Here is a 23,383-nt window from a genome sequence, read left to right as displayed (position 1 = left end):
GCGTGTTCACCATGAGTGGCGTTGTTAGGGGTGGCGCGAAGCCGGCGTGCCAGCATTGCTGGATCACACCGAATTTAGCGCTATAATCTGGTACTTTTTTACGTTTAGTAAGCAAAACTAGAAGACAGTGTCCACGCGTCTCTATATTTGCACTTCAATTTAAGTATTGTCCGACGATACAACATATTTTTATGGAATAATAGTGTTGGCGTAAATGTTTTAAGAGATCCTCTCGAACCCAGCCGAGCGGCAACCGTTGCTTACGTCAGGACGGGTGAAGGGAGCTTTCAGAGTATGCTTGCTTCCTCCATCGGTCCTTCGCTGTAAGGAGGCCTCACGTAAGCTTAGGAAGCGGTCAAAGGAAAGGAACGTTTCCTTGCTTGGGCCTAAGTCTATACCCCCCTCCCCCCCCCGTATGATACTTATGTTTAAGCAGTACACCGCTTAAGACTAAGAAACGGAAAACGGACACCCATCATTTTAAAGTTTGTCATAAAAGAGGCCGTGGAGATGTGGATTGCAAAAGGAATACTGGTCAGCAGATAAATTCTTCAGTAATGCGACCCTCACATAAAGATCCACGAAAGATTTTCAGCTAGCCAAGAAGACAGCTAAGGCGGATTTATTTCAGTATGTGTGGACATGTAATGGCAAAATTCTAGTGAGGGAAAATACAACAGGACCTCTATTCAGGGTTGAGCTAGAGGCAGACCTCGTCAAGATACGGTAACATGTCGGTAAGCTTTTCCTGCTTTTCTTAATAATAAACTTATCTAATAAATTCATGTGACGACCAAAAGCAACTAATAGATTTTAGTATAATACAAAGAAACATGAGCCGTGCAAGAAAGCACCACAATCAATGGCAGTTAATGCACACGACATGTGCAAATGCACATGACGTAGTGGTCTTCTGTGAATAAATGTGTGCTATGCAAGAATGCGTTCTCTATAAAATTAACGGTGATGAGCAGTTTAGTATATGTAAATATGATCGTAGGGGAGCTGGAATGCTGACTTTTGTCAAACGCGACCAGACCTAACGACTAGTAACGATTCAACTAAATACAGCTGATTTGGCTTTTACATCGGTCGTCACCAAACCAGATAATGCATTCGTGGTATTTACAGACCACCAAACAACTCTGTCGAGGACTACCTTAGAGCTAGGGAGGCGGTGCTAAAAAATTAACTAGAATATTGGTTAACGCAGGTGACATTAACACGGAGGCCAATAGTTCCTTTTAGCGCATCATTAAGAAGTTTTCTTTTTAAATATTCGCCGGTTACAGGTTATGGAGTGTTTCAAATGTATACTCTTGAGAAATGGAGTGAGGATAGCTTTACGAAATCATGCATTATTCATACAATTGTGTCAACAGCGATGTCAAATGTACCCGAAGTAATTCAACAAGAGGTAGCTGACCAATGTTACGTAGCACAAGCATGACCAAACAACAGGGAAACTAGATCAGGATAGTCTAGAAGACAATAAAACTTATAAGTAGTGAAACGGTAGATAGACTAATAAAGAACTACAGTTGGCAAAGTGTGCCAGAGTATGACCACATGGAAGCGTATTACACACTTGTAAGCTTGTTTTCTTATCGGTACTCATGCACAAAGAAAGAAGTATAACTAAAGCAAAAAAGACCTGACAATTATTGGATAAATATGGAAATAATACAGCTTTGTTAACAGAGATACAGGGTGTGGAAACGTTGCTGAAAAGAACCACAGAATGTGTCCTCGAACGAGGAGTACAAGTCGCTTCGAAACAAGGTGCCGTCAATGGTGCGATTAGCAGTAAAAAGCGGTAGCTTAGGGGAAAAAAAAAAGAAGAAAAACAACTTTCAGCCTACAAACGGAACGCAATGAATAGATGGGAGATACTGAGTGAACTAAGGAAGTAAGAAAGAAAACTACCAGTTGACGACACACTAAAAGCAAACTTCACAGACAGAAACTCAAGGAGCCTATAGCAGCTTAGTTTACGAAGCACTTTTCAAAGTAGGTGAATCGTTCACGCAACTCTAAAGTTTACAATACGCACTGGTGATGGAAACGACAATGTTTCACCTCGCTTATGTTCGGCGCTTTTCCCCCGAATGACTGGAAATGATCTTGGCAACATATTGAACTCAATGCTTATCGTTAAGCGAGGGGTCGCAAGATGGCAGTGGGCCTCAGGACATCGTCAGGAACACATGGAACTCAAAGCATTAAGTGATACTGGATAGCGTAAACGAACCATTTAGTACAGCTGGTTACACCACTAAATTTAGATGTATCATTTATATCATACATGTGTAAAAGGAAGGTCAAAAATGCATTAAGAACTACAGGACTATATCTTTGCATCAAGTTGTATCGGATATCACGAAAAACATTTGTAACCGAAATCATGATAGCGGTCTGTGAAAGAAAGGGACCTGCTAGTGAAAAGCCAGTATGCATTCAAGAAAGAACAAAGCACAGCTGCGCTGATAAATGAAGCTGAGGCCCCTCGGTTCCCTTTCTTCTCGTTCATTAAACCACGAGGGTATCGAATTCGGCAGCATTGGTGCTTTCATGTAGCATGCGTGGGTTTATCCACTAGCTTTCTTCACCCAAAGAGATGGCGTACTCCTGACGCCCGTGACAGAAAGGATATTCCACATCAACCGCCAAGGTTCCTGAGTGGTGGCGCTAGTATAAGTGTTGGCGTCTGGCACCACGTGCAGAAAGAAATTTCAGCCGACCATCTCTCACCCTGCCTCGTCGAAATCAGGCGTGGCTTCGCCTGCTATGGTTGGCGTCCCGCACTTCGTGAGTAAAGAACTTTCTTTCACCCGACCTTCTTCCACCAGGCCTCGTCGAAATGAAGCGTGACTTCCTAATTCGCCATGACCATTTCGAGTGTCTGCCGGTTTGGTGTACAGAGGCAGTGTACAGGCCTCTTTTGTGTGGTTGTGGGTGCGACTTTAGAGGGACCCGTTCCTCGAAAGGCCAAAAGGAGAACATCCACGAACCAGCAACGCGCAAGGGAGACGGACAAGCGTCTATAATTCCAGCAGGCGGGACGGCCTCCTCCTTTCAGCAGGCTTTCAGTGCCGGTCACGTGACGTCGACGGAAGCAAGATCCCTCCCACGATTGTAGAGAGCCTATTTAAGGGGCTCCTAAATGTACTTTTGAACACTTCATGCTCTTCTCATTTTCTTTCATCTATATTTGAATAAACCGTGCAAGTTCCGCACTAGAAATTGTCTCGTTCTCGCTTCGTCGCCATGGTCTACCGTATGCCTACAGCCCGCCGACAACGCCACGCTACCCAATAAGTAAGGTCGGCCGACCTTCGACAGGCAGGCGCCGCTACAATACGTCAGCAGTACGATACGCTACCCTGGAGTATGCAACACTAGCTAACACTCCCGGAGTTAGTTGTAGTAGTAAAACAAAAATACCTCAGAAAGTGGCCGCGGTAGCTCAGTTGGTAAGAGCACCGAATGCGTAATGTGTAGACGTGGGATCGTTCCTCAACTGCGGCAAGTTGTTTCTTCATCCATTTTCATTTCCATTAATTCATCATTTCTTTAATACACTTAGTAAGTACAAGTAATTTCCTCTATGCTGTCTTTGCTGCCTTTGTTTGTTGGCTTCTTATGATATGATTAATAAAAATCGGGCCCCTTCGTTCTGTTTCTTCTCGTTGTCTACTGCTACGTTGTTTATTGCGCTTTCTTTAAAATTAAGATGCTGTACTGACTGCCCGCGTTGCACTTAAACGCTCTATTGCTTACGTACCCGGGGTTATGAAAAGCGTACTTTCTCAGAATTAACCAATACCAATGCATTCGGATTAGCCACAAGACAGTCTGCCGCGCTGCGCAACACAGCTACGCCCCGCCGTGGTTGTTCAATGGCTATGGTGTTGGGCTGATGAGCACGAGATCGCGGGATCGAATCCCGGCCACGGCGGCCGCATTTCGATGGTGGCGAAATGCGAAAACACCCGTGTACTTAGATTTAGGTGCACGTTAAAGAACCCCAGGAGGTCGAAATTTCCGGAGTCCTCCACTACGGCGTCCCTCATAATCAGAAAGTGGTTTTGGCACGTAAAACCCCACAATTTAATTTTTTTTCACACAGGTAGAGTCAATCAAAAGAAGCGGGGAGTATAGAAATAACCGTAAAAGGACGATAGCACAGTAAACGCATTTTACATCCAGTTCAAAATAGACATTTTTACGACGTTTTGAGAGCAAGTGACTGACAAATTCTTACATTTTGTTATAATGGCACACTGTTATCTCGTAAAAAGTGTGTATTTGTTTAGAAATGCGATGACGCATACCAACCAATACGACATTACTGCCTTGAATGCGCCCCCCCCCCCCCCCACTTCTGCTTCGCAAGAAACCAAAGCTATTTTTTTTTTCTATAATATTTACAGCTGAAAATACAGAACACAGAGTGAAACGTTGACCATGTTTTAATTTTTTGTAGTTTAGCTGCCATATCATAGACAGTTGGACCCTGAAACGATGTCTACAATCTCGCAAAGCGTAGATAGTAACTGTCATTTCAGACAAAGGTACCGTCACGGCTGTGCTCGAAGAACAGAAGGAAGGAGAAGAACGGAATCACTCTCCAGCAGAAAGAACAAACGGCGATGGCGTCCCAAGAAGGATCAATCGACCCGGAGCGTTCGCAATGTGTTTATCGACCCAAGGCAACCATATTACCCCTGCTACCTAACGATGGTCCTACCCCTAAGGGTGTACACCTCAGCGCTGGTGCGCGAAAAGTAACAGCGTGCCCTGCCGGCAGTTACCAGAAAAAGTTTACGAACCAGCTCTTCTAGCATCGTTGCGCAAGGCCGAGGAGGTAAGCGTGAAGAGGGAAGTAGGCGTTACTTACGGGTGTCGTTAGACCGAAAAGCCAGAGAGGCTGCTTCCAATAAGACAAACGTTCTTGGCAGTCCCTGGCTCGAAAGCTGACGAGGGCTTACTCAAGTTATCCGGACGAAGCGTTGTCCCTTTGAATAAGGACCCTAAAACAGTGATTGGGAACAAAAGGTTCACACTTCTAAATCGCCGCCCCTTTCCACGATTAATCTTATGCTAGCCTTGCAGCCCATTTACCTTTTCCGTTTCGTAATTCTCTCTCCTCTTACTCCATCGCAGTGTAGGATAGCAAACTGTATTGCTCTTCGCAGCTGATTTCTATAATCGCATTTCTGCCAGAGACCTAATTGCTAATTTAGAGCTCGGTAGGTTACTCGGTCTATTAACAGATACCTCCAAGATTTAACTGAAAAAGAAATGCACCATCGTATGAAGACTACGGGGTAAAGCACAAAACCCTTGAAGCAGTAGTTCATCGTCCTGGATTCCTTAACGCAGCAGTCGTTGCGAAAGAACACCACAGTTTGACTCCTCACCGGTTTGTCGACGTTTAGAAGTGCCCACGATTTTACACTGCCATAGCGCCTACGCTTTCCCTCGCAAAAAGCCATAAGCGACTCTAATTGAGTCAGGTGCTGAAAGGATGCACTCTTTTTTTAGACGCTTCAGTCGTCACAAGGCCGTTAAGTTTCACGAGCCCATAGCATCTACCGCGGCCGCGGAAACGCGGATCTGAACACATCGAGAACTACGTTTCTGAGCTTTCTTTCAAGCACTCTAGGCATTTGTTGCACCTGTGGTTGCAGTCGGCTATCGACCTTTAAAACTGTTCGCCCTTTGTCTCAAGAGAACGTGTAGAACGTGGTATCTTCCGCTACTCCGCAGTTTGTCTCCTCATTCGCAGCCTGAACATGATTGTGCCGCGGCTTTCTGGAAGTTTGAAGGCTAAATGAAACTCTATAACCCACCCCATCCCCCCCCCCCCCTCTGTTCATTGCTGGGGTTTCTCGAAGTGACCAGAAAATTTTGCTCTGCAACCATTCTGCAGCAGTAGAAATGAGTATTTTGTTAAGTGATACATAATATCTTTCGTAGTGTGTGTGTGTGTGTGTGTGTGTGTGTGTGTGTGTGTGTGTGTGTGTGTGTGTGTGTGTGTGTGTGTGTGTGTGTGTGGGTGTGTGTGTGTGTGTGTGTAATAACATATATGCAACAAACAACTGGTTACACAAAAGGCAAAATGTAACGCGCAATAACCATCAGACCCGATCACTCATCCCAAATAACATTATCTTAGGAGGCAGGAAGTTTGGTCTTTGTTCGTGAGAGAGAGAGAGAGAGAGAGAGAGCAAATGATAAAGGAAAGGTAGGGAGGTTAACCAGGACTGAGCCCGGTTGGCTACCCTACACTGGGGAAAGGGAAAAGAGACGGAAAGTTTAAAAGAAGAAGAGAAAGTCTACTGGGTATATCGTTCGGTCACTCAGTCCGGATCACAGACGCTGACTCCATCCAGTAGCCTTCAAATATCGCAGCAGAGCTTTTGTGGCCTTTTGTAGCTGCGATATGCGAGGCCATGGTCCCAAGATCTTCTTCAAGGTGAACGGTGTTCTATCTAGCTGATTGAGAGCTGTGCAGAGGTCATGTCTTTTGTTTTGAAAAGATGGGCAGTAGCACAATAAATGTTCTATAGTTTCCTCGGCACTGCAGGCATTACAGTCGGCGCTATCAGTCATTCCAATCAAAAACGTATATGCATTGGTGAATGCGACGCCCAAGCGTAAGCGGCACAGCATTGTTTCTTCATTTCGCAGAAGCCCTGGTAACAGCCGCAGTTGCATAGAGGGGTCGAGGGAATGCAATCGTTCTTGGGTGAATTCAGGTGTGTGCCACTTCTCTAATGTCATACGGTGTGCTACCTTGCTTAGGTGTTGGGCGGCGTCGGTCCGCGATAAAGGTACAGAAACAAGGGTTGCTCCTTCGTGTGCTTTCCTAGCAGCTTCGTCAGCGAGGTCGTTGCCGGAGATACCGCAATGGCCTGGCCGCCACTGAAACACGACGTCGTGTCCTTTCGCTATCATACGATCGTGCATTTCTCGTATCTCCGACACTAGTTGTTCACACGACCCGCGACGAAGAGATGACAGAAGACATTGTAAGGCCGCCTTCGAATCGCAGAATATTGCCCACCGATTAGCGGGTTGGTTGTTAATGTAATCAACGGCACCTCCGAGGGCAACAAGCTCCGATCCGGTCGATGTTGTCATATGAGAAATCTTGTATCGGACGCTAATTGATCGTGATGGTATAACCACTGCGCCGGTAGAGCTGGTCTGAGTGGAAGAGCCATATATATGTGGACTCGGTCAAAGTAGAAAGTGTTCAAACAATCCAGAGCTGCTTGCTTCAAGGCCAAGGTAGGCAGGTCGGTCTTCTTCCTTATCCCTGGAACCGTGAGACGCATTTGAGGTTGTTCTTAACACCACAAAGCTGAGGTTGAACGTGCTGAGGGTGTGAAGCCCGATGGTAGGGAGGCACGATGCTTGCTGACCTCATTGGAGAAGGACGCCTGTGGTCGTCGTTCTGGCAGGCAGGCAAGAGAGCTTGATTGCATGCGTGAAACATGACGAACATGGGCCCTAAGCGTGTCGATGCTAATGTAAGTCGCGATCGGATGGTCTCGAGCCATTATAATGGTTCCTGCTGTTGAGGCGCTCCGCGGAAGTTCTAGGCAAACACGTAGTGCCTGTGCTTGCACGCTCTGTAGTTCTCGAAGATTTGACTTGCATGTTTTAGGAAGCACGGGAGAACTGTAACGTAGCAATCCGATGAAAAGTGCTCGATATAACTGTAGCATGGAGCCCACTGAGGATCCCCATGTTTTGCCGGCGATAAACTTGAAGACATGAACAATAGATGTGAGCTTCTTCTTCAAGTGGGCAACATGAGGGCTCCAAGAGAGGTCCCGGTCCACAATGACACCCAAAAACCGATGGTTTCTCTTGTAGGAGATAGGTTGGCCATTAATACACACTGGATAATGAGACATTGGTTTTCGTGTGAAAGCGACTAACGCACATTTTTCTGTTGAGATGGTAAGGCCTTGTGTGTGAAGATAGTGAGATGCCTGTGTTGCTGCTTTCTGCAGCCTTGCGCGAACCTGCAGACGAGTGACCGCTGATGACCAGATGCAGATGTCGTCGGCGTAGATTGAGACACTCACTGTTTCCGGTAGGGATTCGGCCAGCCCAAGAAGCGCGAGGTTGAAAAGAATACGGCTTAGAAGCCCACCTTGGGGAACTCCTCGGCATGTGTAGTGGTCGGTAGTCGGACCATCTTCCGTACGTACGAACATGGACCTTTGTGTCAAGTAGTTTCTGATCCATCGATATACTCGCCCTCCTAGTTCAATTGTCAAAAGTGCGTCTAGAATGGGTTGATGGGAAACGTTGTCGTAAGCGCCTTTCACGTCCAGAAAGAGCGCTACTGATAATCGTTTCCAAGATTTTTGCTGTTCTACAGATGACACTAAATCGATGACACTGTCAATCCATGAACGGCCTCGTCGAAATCCCGCCATAGAATCAGGGCAAATCTTGTGGTGTTCAAGGTACCATTCGAGACGCATGAGGATCATGCGTTCCATGAGTTTCCTGACGCAGCTTGCAAGTGCTACAGGCCGATACGATGCCAGTTCGAGCGGCGACTTTCATGCCTTTAGTAGCGGTACCAGGCGGCTGCGTTTCCACTCCTGTGGGACGACACCATCTTGCCATGAACTATTAAAAAGTCTGAGGAGTTCTCTTCGTGCTTCTCGGCCTAGGTGGCGCAAAGCAGTATATGTTATGCCATCGGGCCCTGGTGAAGACGAACACCTACAGAGCGCCATAGCAGCTTCTAATTCTTCCATAGAGAATGGAGCCTCCATGCTGGTATCTCGTGGACCGGGGATGTCGCTTAAAGCCATGTCAGGGATTAAAACTGTGCCGCCGGCGGTTTGCGCGCAAAATTCCTCTGCAACGTCTATCTCGCGGCGGTTTTGATAGAGAGCGAAGGCGTTAAAAGGGTTTCGTTGCTGGGGTCTTGAGCTGAGACCCCGTAGGGTACGCCACACACGGGACAATGGCTTGCGGGGGTCTAGTGACTCGCAAAAGCATTTCCATCTTTGATCCGCTAGCTTATCCATTCGGCGTCTTATCTTCTTTTGCATGCGCCGAGCTTCTCTGAGGTCAAGAATTGACTTTGTGCGCCTGTACCTCCTTTCAGCACGGCGACGTATTGTACGAAGCCTTTCCAATTCAATGTCATTCTCTGTACGCTTTTTCGAATGTGTGAAGCGACGCGTGCAATCTTGCATTGCGTCTGCAATTATGTCTTCTAATCTGCGTGCGATATGTTTCTTGCAGGTGTCTTCTACTTGATCGTGAAAGACTGACCAATCGATTTGACGAGATACATCCGGTAATGCGGCGTCTAGACCATTGATTCTCACATAGGTCGGAATATGATCACTTCCATGTGTTTCAATATCAGTGAACCACTGCACGCTCGAAGTCAGGCAACGTGACACCAAAGTCAAGTCAAGGCAGCAACTGTACGTTGTTCCTCGCAGAAATGTCGGACTTCCGTCATTTAGAAGACACAGGTTGTGGCCTGATGCAAAGGCTATTAGTGACCTGCCCCTCGAATTTATCCTGGAGCTTCCCCATATATGGTGGTGAGCGTTGAAGTCCCCTGTTATTATCCAAGGACTGGGAGTAGTAGCCACAATATCTTCTAGTCTTTTGCTGTCAAACTGACTTGTTGGGGATAGGTAGACGCCAAAAATAGTAAACGACAGCCTCTTCTTTTTCACACTACTGCAGGCGTATTGGTTGCCGTCGTGTGGCGCTACGGGTTGCGAAAAATACGTTAGGTCCTTGCGAATATAAACCAGAACCTTACTACTACGGGCGCACGTTGTTGAAACAAAAGGTTCATATCCTGATAGTCTTATGGAGGCTGATAAGTTCGGTTCACAGATCACCAGTATAGGAAAGTGGTAGTCAAACACGAACTGTCGAAAATCCGAAATACGTGACCTTAGGCCTCTAGCATTCCATGGGAATATGGAGGCACTTCTGACATCATCCCGGAATGATCGCTGTTGCTGTCGATGAGCCATGCTTCTGCTTGTAGAAGTGCTCAAGCACTGGACTTTTGAAGGCTCGCTAGAACCGGATTGATGGCATCCAGCACTTGCAACGCACTTCGAGCTGTTGGTGTCTGTATCTTGTCCAGAAGAACACGAATAGCACTCACCAGAGAGCTGATCATGACAACAATTTGTTGATCTTGGTCCGTCAGTTTATCAGGAATAGTCGAAGTGTCCCTTGCTGTAGAAGTCTGATTTCCCTCAGCAGGAGCATGTAGCCTCGGGAGTGCAGGCCACGCGTCAGCAGCAGGGCTATTCGTTGCATCTTTGTCCTTTGAGCTGACTGCGTTTGGCCTGAGAGGAAGAGTGGGTGGCAGTGTACGTGGCTGGCGCTCTGGAGAGGCTTTGGAGGTTCGTGATCGACGTCGGCGACGCGATCATCGCCGCCTAATGCTGCTTCTCGGTGAGACGAGTGGTCTCTAACCATTTTCCTCAATATTGCCATTTCCTTGCGAACTAACGGGCATTCCTTCGAGGAGGCATCGTGAGGGCCGCTGCAGTTTGTGCACTTCAGCACACTGGCTTCGCACGTGTTAGTGGTGTGGGGCCCAGTGCAGCGACAACAGACGGTAGTGTTCTTGCACACACTACTCACATGCCCAAACTTCATGCACTTCCAGCACTGCAGCGGTTTTGGTATGAAGGGGTGAACTGCGTGTCGGAAGTGGCCCACTTTTACATGCGATGGTAGGGATTCGCCTTTAAATATGATTTTGACACACCGTTACGTGCCGAGACGAAACGCGTTTGTGATGATGGTGTTTTCTGTATAGCTGGCTTGATTAAGATCGACATATCGGTGTCGACAATGGTCTCATCAACATCGTAAGTTACGCCACTACTGATTTGTTTGCCCAGCGGAATATGAGGGCGGACTTTCATCCTGTCAAGTTCCGTGACATTGCGCAAAGAATCCAACGCAGCCGCGTGTTCTACGTCAATCGCTAGGACGTTCTTACGGGTGTTCACTCTGATGTCTTTGATTTCATTCGGAACCAGTGCCTCTACATGTGAAGACACGGCTTGCCTGTTCAGGCGTCTCAGGTTGTCAGTAGCGAGAACTGGCGCGAACAGGATGGTGAGCTCCTCGGCATTCCGCGAAGATCTCACGGTGGACTCACTCGAATTCGAGGATGCGCTGAGAAACCTTCTTTTTGCTTTACGACTCCGCACCAGCTCGAAGGCGTCGTCACAAGAATCTTCACCGCTGATATAGTACTGCATGGTGTCGTCGCTGTCAGTGTCGCTCTCGGTGCCGTTGCGCTTCCTGGAGGCAGCCGCCGAGGGCACTGCCGACTCCGGCGGACGCGCGTGAGACTCCATCTCCATCGCAGTTAAGGAGGAAATAGCAGTTCACTGGCAAAGTCTAAAAAAAAATCCACAAAATAAGTAGAGCTGGAAGACCCGGTGTTCTGCCTGAAAGGGGCGTATGGGGTGCTTTAAAATCGAAATTCATTAGCGTTAGCATTTTTATACGGTCATTTCATCTGGCCTTCTGATTCCACTTTAAGTTGAGAACGATTGAAAAGCAAGTAGTGTTTATTGTGCTGTCGGTAATTAAATTATCAGCCTGGACAGCCATTCCTCATCAGCGATTGAATGTTCTTTAGTGAATCAGTTCTGAACCTATCACAGAGTTTAATTTAGTTTTTTTCTTTTACAAAAGATCTAGAATGGCCGATCCTAATGCACACCCCGGATATATATTACATAATATATACGACACTAGCCCAGTAAATTAAATAACTGACTTGTCTATATTGATGACCATAGGCAGGCTGCTTGCTCCATTACTGCGATGCAAAAACGCGTATGTCTACCCACAACACAAAGCATGCAAATCATTACGAAAAAATAAACACTCATCAGCTTGGCACGAGATACGCAGAACAGGCGGAACTTGGCTGGGTTTTACGCGTCACGAAAGCAAAATCAAAGAAACTCGACACAACAGAAACTGGCATTTGTGGCCATGTGAGACCGTCGTAGAAATGCGCAACCATCGTGATCACTGCCGCATAGCAGAGAGAGATTTACGCCAACTCTCGGGCCACCTTGGGGAGACCGGCCGTGAAAAGGGCAGAGGTGCGCCTATACTTCCCCAATCTGAATTGCTAATGCGTTCCACGTCCTGCGCCCCCGCGTGGGCCAGCAACCTCACACTTCTTACCCGCGGAATGGCGTACAATCCTCGAGAGTCACGAAGTCCGAGGAGAAAAGGAGGAGGCTCGGTGCGATGGGATGTGGTGTCATCCTTTGTGAATCCGTCTCGCAACCAGTCGGCCATGACAGCTCGAATTCTCTCGGTTGGCACGAATGCGATTGCATGAGATAGCTTTCTTCTTCGGGAGTTACTTATTTTTTTTTTCTTTTTGCAATTAAATTTCGCAGTCTTCGGAGAGGCTTGCGTACTTCACCTCTCCACGTCGTCGCCGTTTTCCGAGGGACACGGAAGTTTTTTTTTTTTTTTTTTTTGTCTTGAGAACACTAAATATAAATACATGCCGCGTTGGTGGGTGCCTATTACGCCTCCTTTAACTACGGGATAAGTAGGGACGAAGCCATGCTCACAGCACGGATTTCGCAGTACGCAAAACCGAGCAACGACAATTTCCCGAAGAGTTGAAGCGTGCCTGGAACCATGAGAAGAATGGAAGGCTGTTGTTTGCGTCCATCTGAATGGTCGGTTTTTTATAGTTGCCAAATGCGTTTTCCGAGTTTGAAATGGATAAAGGTGAGAACAGAACTGTACACACTCGAGGACGACCACTTGAAAACGATGTCAAACACGTCGGCATTTGCGTATTGGAGATTATTTCGAGGTTGAGTAAAAGCAGAAGAATGGACGTCGAAGTTGACTCTCATATCTGCGGTTGTAAAGCGCGCGCGTAAATATATAAAGGAACACAGACGAGCAGAACATATCATGACCACGCGTAAAAAAGAAGTGTAATCAAGCATTTTTACAGTCACATGCTTACTGATCTCAAATAGAGATTCATTTTGCGCGGAGATCTTGGAGATCAGTAAAAAACAATGTGTCTCAGATATTCATCATTGGAACAGGTAAATAGGAAAAAATAGAACATATAATCATTATTCTGATCAAGAAGCTTATGCACATGCGTAACAACTAGAAAGACTCGGCTGTATCGCCCATGGACCTCGCGTGGAATATTTATTTATAGAAAATGCACAGTCGCATCATCGACTCACGCGCTAGTTACTTTGGCTACTCACGCAATTTTGTAATAATTTACAGACTGGGAGCTACGATATGAACCTTTTTTGAGCACTACTACTCAGTAACACAGGGCGTTTATTTTAATGTTTTCTTTTTCATTCTTGTATCCTTTATTCAAATAATATTTTTTCTAATCACGTAGAACATGCAGTTCAATTCTGTCTATGAAGATCGATAATTTTCCGGGCCAATATTACGTAGTTAACTTTTATCATTTATTTTTTTATTTATTTATTTATTTATTTATTTATTCATTTATTGTACAAACCCATATTCCCTCAAAGAACATTATGGGGGGGGGGGGGAAGGGGGGCTATAACAAAGGTAAGGCAAAAGGAATCAAAAGAAAAACATGGTGTGAATAATGTAGAACAGGCAGCACAATGTGATCTGCAAGAACAAGCAAACGAAAAAACAAATGCACGCCAAATTGTGATGTCCAGGCAGCTAATGCGTCGGTGTTAAAACTAAGATTGTTCCGAAATGCAAGAGTGATCCTTCCGGCAAAACGGCAACTGCAACGAGAACGTATTTGCACAAGTGTTTGGGTTTTTTCCAAGCTGACACGAGTTCCCTAATGCTCGGCTTCAATTCCGTCGCTTCAACATGTAGCCGTAAGCGAATTATCGTTGTTCCAGTACTTTCACAATGCGACTTCTCATACCGGTTGTATATGACCCTTCTATTTGGAGGATTAGGATGAAAAGGAAAGAAGCAAAGGGAGGTAAGTCAACCAGACGTACGTCCTGTGTGTTACCCTACGAAGGGGAAGCAGTTTAAGGGAAGAAAAATATGGAGAGCGAGGGAAGAAGCTACGATCGGTGTGAATACCCGCGAATGTCCATAACTTAACGCCTATAATCGCTAATTGGGGCCAGTCGCTTTCATGAAACATAGCAGTGCCCGCGCCGTTTTCTAAGCGTGCGACGCATGGGGCCATGATCCTAGAACCTTAGCCTCTGAAAATGGTCTCCTATCTAATCTAAAAAAATAACATAATAGTGATATGTGTCACAAGGAATATTAAATTGAAGGTTCCTGTAGCAAGACTTGGACACAGTAGATAAGAGTATTTATATATATTTAGATATGCGTTGTTATTCTCGGTACATATATTTTTTCATCGCTAGTTTTTTTTTTTCCTCAAGCAATAAACATGGCCTTAATCATCGAGCGAAAACGCAAACATTGCTTCGGGACACCTGATATGCATATACCGTACAGACTCCTGTAAGGGCCACACCCGAGTAAGGGCCGCACCCCCAACATGTCAGCCCACAATTTGGAGAAAACAAATTAAACGGAGAAGCAATGACGTTTGGTGCACCGATGCCACGCGCGCGCATCGGCGAATTTTAGCGCGCTGCGTACTCCCGCGTGCTACTACTAGATTACGAGAGCAGCACGTTGAGCTGCTGCTGTGGTACATCAAGGGTGTGCACTAATCGCCGCACCTTCTTGACCAAGATGTTAGCTCCCGTGTAAGGGCCGCACGTGGTCAAAATGGCGGGAAAAAAAGTGTGGCCCTAACACGAGTCTATATCATGTATGTAGACATTGCCTGATATTGCACGGTCCGTAAAGTGAAAACAAATTCATTTGTACACGGGGGATATTTTAGATGTATAGCATTTAGTTAAGCTGCTCTACAACTTGAAGGGACGACGACGAAGTGCCTTCTTCTTAGAACGCTTCTATCTGTGTTCTCTGTTTTCCGGCGAATTCTTCGGAATTTCCTGGTGCCTCGGCTCCCGGTTTTGTGGCCATGGACGCGGAGCCTTAAAGAGGCCCTCCTGGCCAGTGGTCATCAAGGCCGTCCCTCACGAGGAAGAGAGGAAGCGTGCTCAGTGACACCGAGGACACTGAGCAATACTCAATGTCGGATGAAGACTCATCGGATGATAGCTTCATCACTGTCCGCAGAAAGAGGGCCAAAAGGAGGACTGTCAACGCGAACCCATCAACACAAGCGAGCACGGTGACTCTGAAGTGAAGGCCTGAACGCTGGCCTCACGCCATCGTGTTCGTACCCGAAGAGCCCTCAAACAACCTCCGACTGCTAAACAGGCAAGAACTATCTGTTTTCTTGGAAGGGGTCGTGCCGAATGAAATTAAGGACATTCGTATAAATGCACGCAAAAATGTCCTCGCAATTGATGTTAACAACGGGAGCGCGCTCGAAAAACTGAAGCAAATCTCGGTGCTAGGGCGCATCAAAGTGCGTTCATATATCCCGATGGATGACGCATCCACAGTAGGTGTCATTTATGACATCGATGTCGCCATTCCCAACGCGGACTTGCCTATCCTCGTCAAACCAGCAAGTGAGGGTGTTGTCATCACGCGTGTGAGCCGCCTTGGAACATCGCGCTGCGTCAAACTGATCTTCAAAGGACATTGCTTACCAACACACGTCAAAGTCGGTCACTTCCGACACCCTGTTCGGCCCTTCGTACAAAAGCCTCTTCAATGTCATCAGTGCTTTAGGCTGGGACATGTCAAGGGTGTCTGCCCAAACTCGATACTGTGTCCCCGTTGTGCTGAACCTCACGCGGAGGAGACGTGCCGGGCTACTGTCCTAAAGAGCGGCAACTGTAATGGTTCCCATGCTGCCTCGTCTAGGGACTGCCCTCGCATCAAGAAAGAGGTCGCTGTTCTCAAGCAAATGGTTCGGGACAATTCGACACACAGGGAGGCTGCTGCAACGATCCGGCGTCGGCGTCGGCGTCACCGAACCTCCTCAAAAAAGGCAGAACCATGAAAGGAGGGGTCCGCTTCCATTGTAGCACCCACGTTCTCCAATCAGGCCAAAAAGGGGCTGAACAGCACAAGGGAGTCGCCTGAAAGGAATTTGTCTCAAGAAGAATGGCCTGCGCTTCCGAGCCAGCAATCTCCCACAAAACAACAGATTGTCAAGCCCGCTCGGGAGCCTACTCCTGCCGCTGATGCCACGCCCGAAGCAGATCGTCAAGTCCTTTCAATGCTGCGTCCCCTCATAGATGCCATTCGAGTGATTCTGTCGAACCTTGGAACTACGTCTGCTCAAAATGCACTGAAAGTACTGGACGCCTTAAGCCCAGTGCTTGAGTCCCTCGAATAGAGACATGGCCAGCCATCGCCCACCGTTTCGAGAGGAAGTCAAGGCAGCGTCAATCATACAGTGGAACGCAAGAGGACTAAAATCACGCCTTTCGTACTTTCGTCAATATATATATACTAATTTGTTCCCAGTCATTGTCATATGTGAGCCTAACGTATCAAAACCAGTCAGATTATCGGGATACGAAGCTGTTATATCCGCAACAACTAATGCATGCAGCAAAGTCATCGTTTTTATTCGTCGAGAACTGACCTATGTTCGCCAGCCGATTCCGCCTCATGATAAAAATCAATACGTTTGCCTAACAATTAAAAAGGGCAAACTCATGTTTACACTTGTAGGCGTTTATATATCGCCTTCAAGTATTTTTGATCCCAAACGATTAACGACCATCTTGTCTGTGTGCCCTGCCCCATATGTCATCATCGGAGATTTTAATGCGCACCATATAGCATGGGGAAGCGCAAGAACAAATGCAAGAGGGCAAAGACTTGCAAACTTCGCCTGTAACCACGGCCTTTCACCACGGCAGCCCACGGCAGCCCAACGTTTATACGAGGCGTGAATTATGGCAGCTGTGTTGACCTAGCTTTCGTCTCCAGCACTTTCACAAGGTATGTTAAATGGTTTTCGGATATCGAGACACACGGGAGTGATCATATTCCCACATACCTTGTCATCAAAGGAATGTCCAGTCCCACCCCACGGAACACCATTCGATTAATTGATTGGACCACTTTTACTTCCACCATGGAGGATGCTTGTCGAGAGGGCTTGTCCTCTGGATTAGAGGAAGCAATCAAGTCTGCAATGCTAAACGCCGCGTGCACGGTCACGGTTTCGTCGAAGCGCACGGAATTGGATATAGAGTTGGAGCGACTTCGTGCATTCCGTCGTCGTGCGGAGCGGCGTTACCGGCGTACAAAATCCATCGAAGACCTTAGGACAGCCAGACGACTACAAAAGAAAATTCAACGTCGCATGGATAGATTGGCATCTCGACGTTGGACAAGATTTTGCCAGTCACTAGACCCCCGAAAGCCACTTTCCCACATCTGGAGAACCATACGTGGTCTACGTTCCCTCCCTGAACAACGCTTCCCATTCAAAGCGCTGGCGCTCTTCCAGGGGCGGCTAGAGGCTGATGTTGCAAAGGACTTTTGTGCAAGGATCGCTGGCCAAGCAACCGGTCCAGGCTTTCCAGCTCCCAGTCGCATCCCTGTTTCACGTGACGGCCGCATGCATCTTCCTTTCATAATGGAGGAACTAGAAGCGGCTCTTGCTCTATGCAGGCGTTCTTCATCCGCGGGACCGGATGGAATATCCTACCGCGACATTGAACAACCTGAGTGATAGCGCACGGAGAGAACTGTTACATCTCTACAACTTATCTTGGCAGGATGGCATGGTTCCCGAAGAATGGAAGATAAGCCGCTTGGTCCCTCTCCTGAAGCAAGGCAAGTCCCCACTTGAACCCACCTCATACCGCCCAATAGCGCTGGCCAGCTGTGTGGGAAAGATAATGGAAAAGATGATCCTTGCCCGCTTGGAGTGGTACCTGGAGCACTACAACATGTTACCGAATTGCATGGCCGGTTTTCGACGAGATCGCTCTTCAGTAGACAGTGTTGTTGATCTCGCTACGTACGTCCAGCTTCAAAAGTCACGCAAAAGACTATCTGCAGCTTTGTTCTTGGATGTCAAGGGGGCATACGATAACGTATCTCACGAGGCTATCCTCGATGCTCTTGAGATGGTTGGCCTAGGTGGTAGAGTTTTCCAATGGATCTCTCATTACCTTTTTATGAGATCGTTCTTTGTCTGTACCGGTGATGGCAAAACGGCACTACACTACACGTACCGAGGTGTTCCTCAAGGCGGTGTACTAAGCCCTACCCTATTCAACCTCACACTCATTGGTCTCGTTGATCATCTGCCAGCAGCGATCAAGATATCAATGTACGCCGACGACATATGTATATGGACCTCAGGTGCGACACGTCCTCAGATACGTGCAAGACTTCAAAAAGCTGCTACTCTAACAGCTATATACCTTCGCGACCAAAGTCTTGAAATCTCGTCAGACAAATGTGCACTGCTGGCGTTCACTCGCAAACCAATGACACCCTACGTCATATCAATAAATGGCCAGATAATTTCTTCTGAGAAGACTCAAAAATTTCTTGGCATAATCATTGATAGAGATCTGTCATGGAGCCCGCACGTGACCTACTTGAAAAAGCGTCTGACATCAATCTCCCAACTTTTCAAGTTTCTGGGAGGAAAGACTTGGGGAATGTCAGTGCATGCAATGTTGGAATTGTACAGGGCTCTTTTTCTGGGCTTCCTGAGGTACAGTTTGCCCTTACTGACCAACACCTGCCAGACAAATCTTCGTGCGCTACAGGCTATTCAAGCTCGGGCTCTCAGGGTTTGTCTTGGTTTGCCAAAATGCACATCGACAGCAGCGACTACTACGATTGCTCGGGACCACCCTATACAAACACACATTGCGGTAGAGGTGTTGAGAGTGCACATTAGGCACGTTGCCCGTGCCTGTTCCCACCATCTGGCAACACTACCGTCAGAAAGGCCGCAGGCAGCATTTTGTACTACGATTTCGAAGGATTATACCTGCCTCCCATCAGGCTTCACCCCCGCAACTAAGCCATCGATTCCTCCATGGTGTTTGGCTCGACCCGCAGTACACCTCACCGTACCAGGAATCAGGAAAAAATCTGAGCTGTCATCACCTGCTCTTAAACAACTAACTCTGCTCCTTTTGCACAAGAGGTACGCCGAACACGTACATATTTATACTGATGGATCGGCAACTTTCCAGTGTTCCTCTGGAGCCGTGGTCTTCCCAGCGAAAGCCACCACCATCAGTTTCAAGACATGTCACCCAACGACACCGATGGCCGCGGAACTTGCAGCCCTTCGCGCTGCACTTCGTCTCGTCAGCCAAGAACAACCTCGAAGATGGTCAATATTCAGTGACTCGAAGGCTGCACTGCAATCTCTGCTATCGGCCCTGCGGCGCGGACCACACGAACAACTGGTATTTGAGATTAGAGAACTCATTCATACCTTAACTGATAAAGGACACCACGTGACATTTCAGTGGCTTCCAAGTCACTGCGGAGTCATAGGGAACGAACACGCTGATTGCGCTGCTCGGTCGGCTCTTCAAGGGGACGAAGAGGAGCCGATACCGTTATCAAGGACAGATGCCGCTCGAAAACTTCGATTGATCAGCCCTGACATCACGTTCTCCTTGTGGAACGCTGGAAGTTTTCACGACTACCGACTCCACAATCTTGACTCCTCTCTACGCCTTTGTATTCCACCTGGACTCTGCCGTCGCGAAGCTACCCTGCTTTGTCGACTATGGCTAGGGGTGGCTTTCACCAAGTCTTTCGCATACCGAATTGGATGGGCCGACGACGTCTCGTGTGAGGACTGTGGTGACGAGGAGACTTTTCAACACCTTCTTTGTGACTGTCCTCGATATAATTTACAGAGACAATCACTCGCAAACGCGATAGCGCGCTTTGACCAAAGACCTCTCACAGAAGAACTTATTTTAATATACCGCCATCATAAGCCTTCGCAGCAGAGGGCGACGAGTGCACTGTTGCGGTTTTTGAGGGCGACAGAATTGTACAGGCGGCTGTAGCCTGACCAGATGTTGACAGTGCTTCAAGTGTCACTGTGCTGTGCGATGACAGTATTCAGTGACAGTGACCGATTGTGATTGTGCGTCTATTCTCCTTCCTTTCCTTATCTATACTTTGTTACCACTTTACCTCCCCCTCCCCTCTCTCCCCAGCGTAGGGTAGCCAACCGGATCTTTTTCTCTGGTTAACCTCCCTGCCTTTCCCCTTTCCTCTCTCTCTCTCTCTGCTCTACAACTTCGCTTCGCACAGATTCCAAAATGGCATTTTCCCTTCGATATCATCAATGTAGGTAGCAGCACCAATGCTCTTGGCCTTGATATACAAGGTCTGTCCTAAAGTAATGGGAGTGTTATATCGCGAAAGACGAACAAGAATGTCTCATATTCGAAGCAATTCCTCTGCAGTCCAATATGCCTTTCCGTGCTTCTCTAGCACGTCTCTATAAACTGCTGTAAGGCTTACTCGCGATATTGGGAAGCTGTCTTTGCGGCCCTCCTATTCGCCTCCGCGCTCTCAGAACGAGGCCCTTTGATATTCCAATTCAGCTTGGGAAACGAGAAAAAACTTGAACGGCGCTTCAGCTTCGCCTTTAAGAGTGGAACGCGATAGCCTTCAAAGATCCCTGACTGCCTGTCACGCTTCCCGGCAACCGTAGCTTTCTGGCGGATAGGCGGGGTGAAGCGCGATGTTGTTGCGAGGAGCCGAGCGGGCTGCGCCGCTCGCTAAAGGTGTTTTCGTTTGAGTTTCCGCGTAACCTAATTATGTTTTCTGGCATATTGAAATTAACCCATTAAAGACCAGCGTGAGCATATGGTCACGTTAGTCTGCACAGTGGATTTCAATTAATCAAGATTGACAAAACGGCACCAAAATCGCCTTCGACATGCCTTTAGACAGGTGAGAGTTCCCTTTATGTATATCAAGTGGCAGAAGGTGTCAGTCGTCTTGTGGGAGCCCCTCGCAAAGGCGGGAATAAGTGTTGCTGTGCGAGTAGCATCGCCGTGCATCACTCCAAGGGGTAATGTGTCTTTTTTTTAACAACTTGTTTAAGCAATAGTCGGATATCCTAACCTCCATATTGCTCTTTGAATATGTGACCTTCGATGAGCATTTGTGAAAGATCAATGTTTGATTTATTCATGAACGAGCGTGTTATCTTGCGCGTTGCCATATGGTCACGCTGGGCCTTTAGGCGACCTAACATTTTATTTTTTTTGAAACTGCATTCTCATCTCTTGCACGGCTGCTGGCGCGTTCCCACAGTGGTTATTTCTTATTTTATTGTGTGAATGGGTTGATGTTGGAATAAATAGCGAAGATACTCGAAGAAGACGATGACGACGTGTCAGTGATTTATATCGACCCGCGAGAGGCTAGCACCTATTCGGATCAAGAGTCGGCCTATGAAGACTGAGGCGGGCTCATTGACAATCTAATCGGGCGGCAGCTATGAGCCGGCGCTGAAACTGTTTTCTCTGACGGACGCCGCATTGGTGGATCCGACTCGGAAGATGACGACCCGGCAGGCAAGGTGACGGAACATGAGGGGTTTCTTCTGCCGTAGTTGATGCGGCCATTCCCGCGAAATTATCCACTGCTTCTAAGTGGACGAACGGTGATCTCCAGAAAAGCCTTGGTATATTTCCCTACCCAAACTTTGCTGCTTACAGGGGCTTTTCACCTCTTGAGTTGTTCGAAATCGTTTTTGACGAAGCCGTCGTGGAGCTGCTAGTCGAACAAACAAGAAAGTATGCGTTATTTTTCAATATGCTAGATCTGGAGGTTACCAAAGAAGAATTAGGTTTTCTTGGAGTGCTGGTTTTGTCCTGTTATAACCGCTTGCCAGGGAAAAAGTGCTATTGGGGCAGCGGCTTGGATATGCGCCACACGATGGCCTACAATGCTATGGGGAGAAAGCGCTTCGTACAGATAATGCGATTCCTGCACTGTGCGAAATGCAGGCCTAACGCTTAGTGACAAGTTGGCAAAGTTGCGCCCATTGATGGCACTATTGAAAGCAAGGATTCTGGAGCACTTTCACCCTGTGCGTCACCTGAGCTATGACGAAAGTATGATTGAGTATTATGGTCGTGATGGCTGTAAAAACTTTATACGCGGAAAGCCTATCCGCTTCGGGTATAAAGTACGCTTCCTAAAGGCCAAGAACGGATACCTTGTAACCTTCAAAGTGTATCAAGGCAAGCAGGGGATCCAAGAACATCTGAAAAATATGAAAAGGACTTCGGAAAAGCAGCGGCGCCACTTCTTCAAATGGTGGATGAACTCGCAGCAGAGACGCACGACCTTCCTTTCTTTTTCTATTTTGATAATTTATTCACAGGCATGCCACTACTCAGGCATCTCAAGGCGCAAGGCTACGAAGGCACGGGCACAGTGAAGCGGAACCGTGTTCCCAAAGAGTGCCCTATCGCTCGGCCACAATTCGTCAAGCGCCAACCTCGCGGGCACGAAGAGCCCGTGCTGAGCGATAATGGGTAATTGTTGTCCGCTGGACAACAATTCTGGACAATTCTGTAGTAATGTTCGTAAGCACCATTCACGGCGTAGAGCCATTGTCATCTGCAGACAGGTACTCTCGTGTTCAGAAGAAGCAAATCGAGGTGGCCCGCAAAAAACACTGTTGCTCAGTACAAGTTTTATGAGAGGTACGGACCAGATTGATGCAAATGTAGGCGCCCACAGGATTGTGATTCGTGACAAAAAGTGGTGGTGGCCAATTTTCACTTGACTTTGTGATGTATCTATCAGCAACGCTTGGGCGCTAATTCGTAGCAAAGGGTTCAACGTCACGCAGGTGGAATTCCGCAGACAAATTGCACAAAGCTACCTGATGCGATGGGCCAATAAGCATAGAGGACCTGGTCAACGGAAAATCCCAAAGACTGGTAATGTCCTGACTGGTACACGGTATGACCAAGTGGCCAACTTTGTTGCACCAATACCTAATGGCAAGAGGTGGAGGTGTGCATGACATAATTGCAACAGCGCAGTGCACACACAATGCGCAGAGTATGACGACGGCATGTGTATTCCATGATTTAAACCATATCACACCAAATAAGTGCTCGACTATTCGCTTTGTATGTTTTTTGTGATGTTTCATGGCTTCAAATAAATGTTTTTCACTTCGCGTATTTTGCTGTAGCGTAAGGCCCCAGTGTGACCATATGGTCACGGGCTATATTTCAAAAACTAATTAGGCAAGAGTAATAATTTTTTGCATGTGAATTATTAGTACAAAGATAAGTTAATATATAAAATT

The sequence above is a fragment of the Dermacentor andersoni genome, chromosome 7, assembly GCF_023375885.2.
Source record: "Dermacentor andersoni chromosome 7, qqDerAnde1_hic_scaffold, whole genome shotgun sequence".
Lineage (NCBI taxonomy): Eukaryota > Metazoa > Arthropoda > Arachnida > Ixodida > Ixodidae > Dermacentor > Dermacentor andersoni.
Note: the sequence above shows the minus strand (reverse complement) of the source record.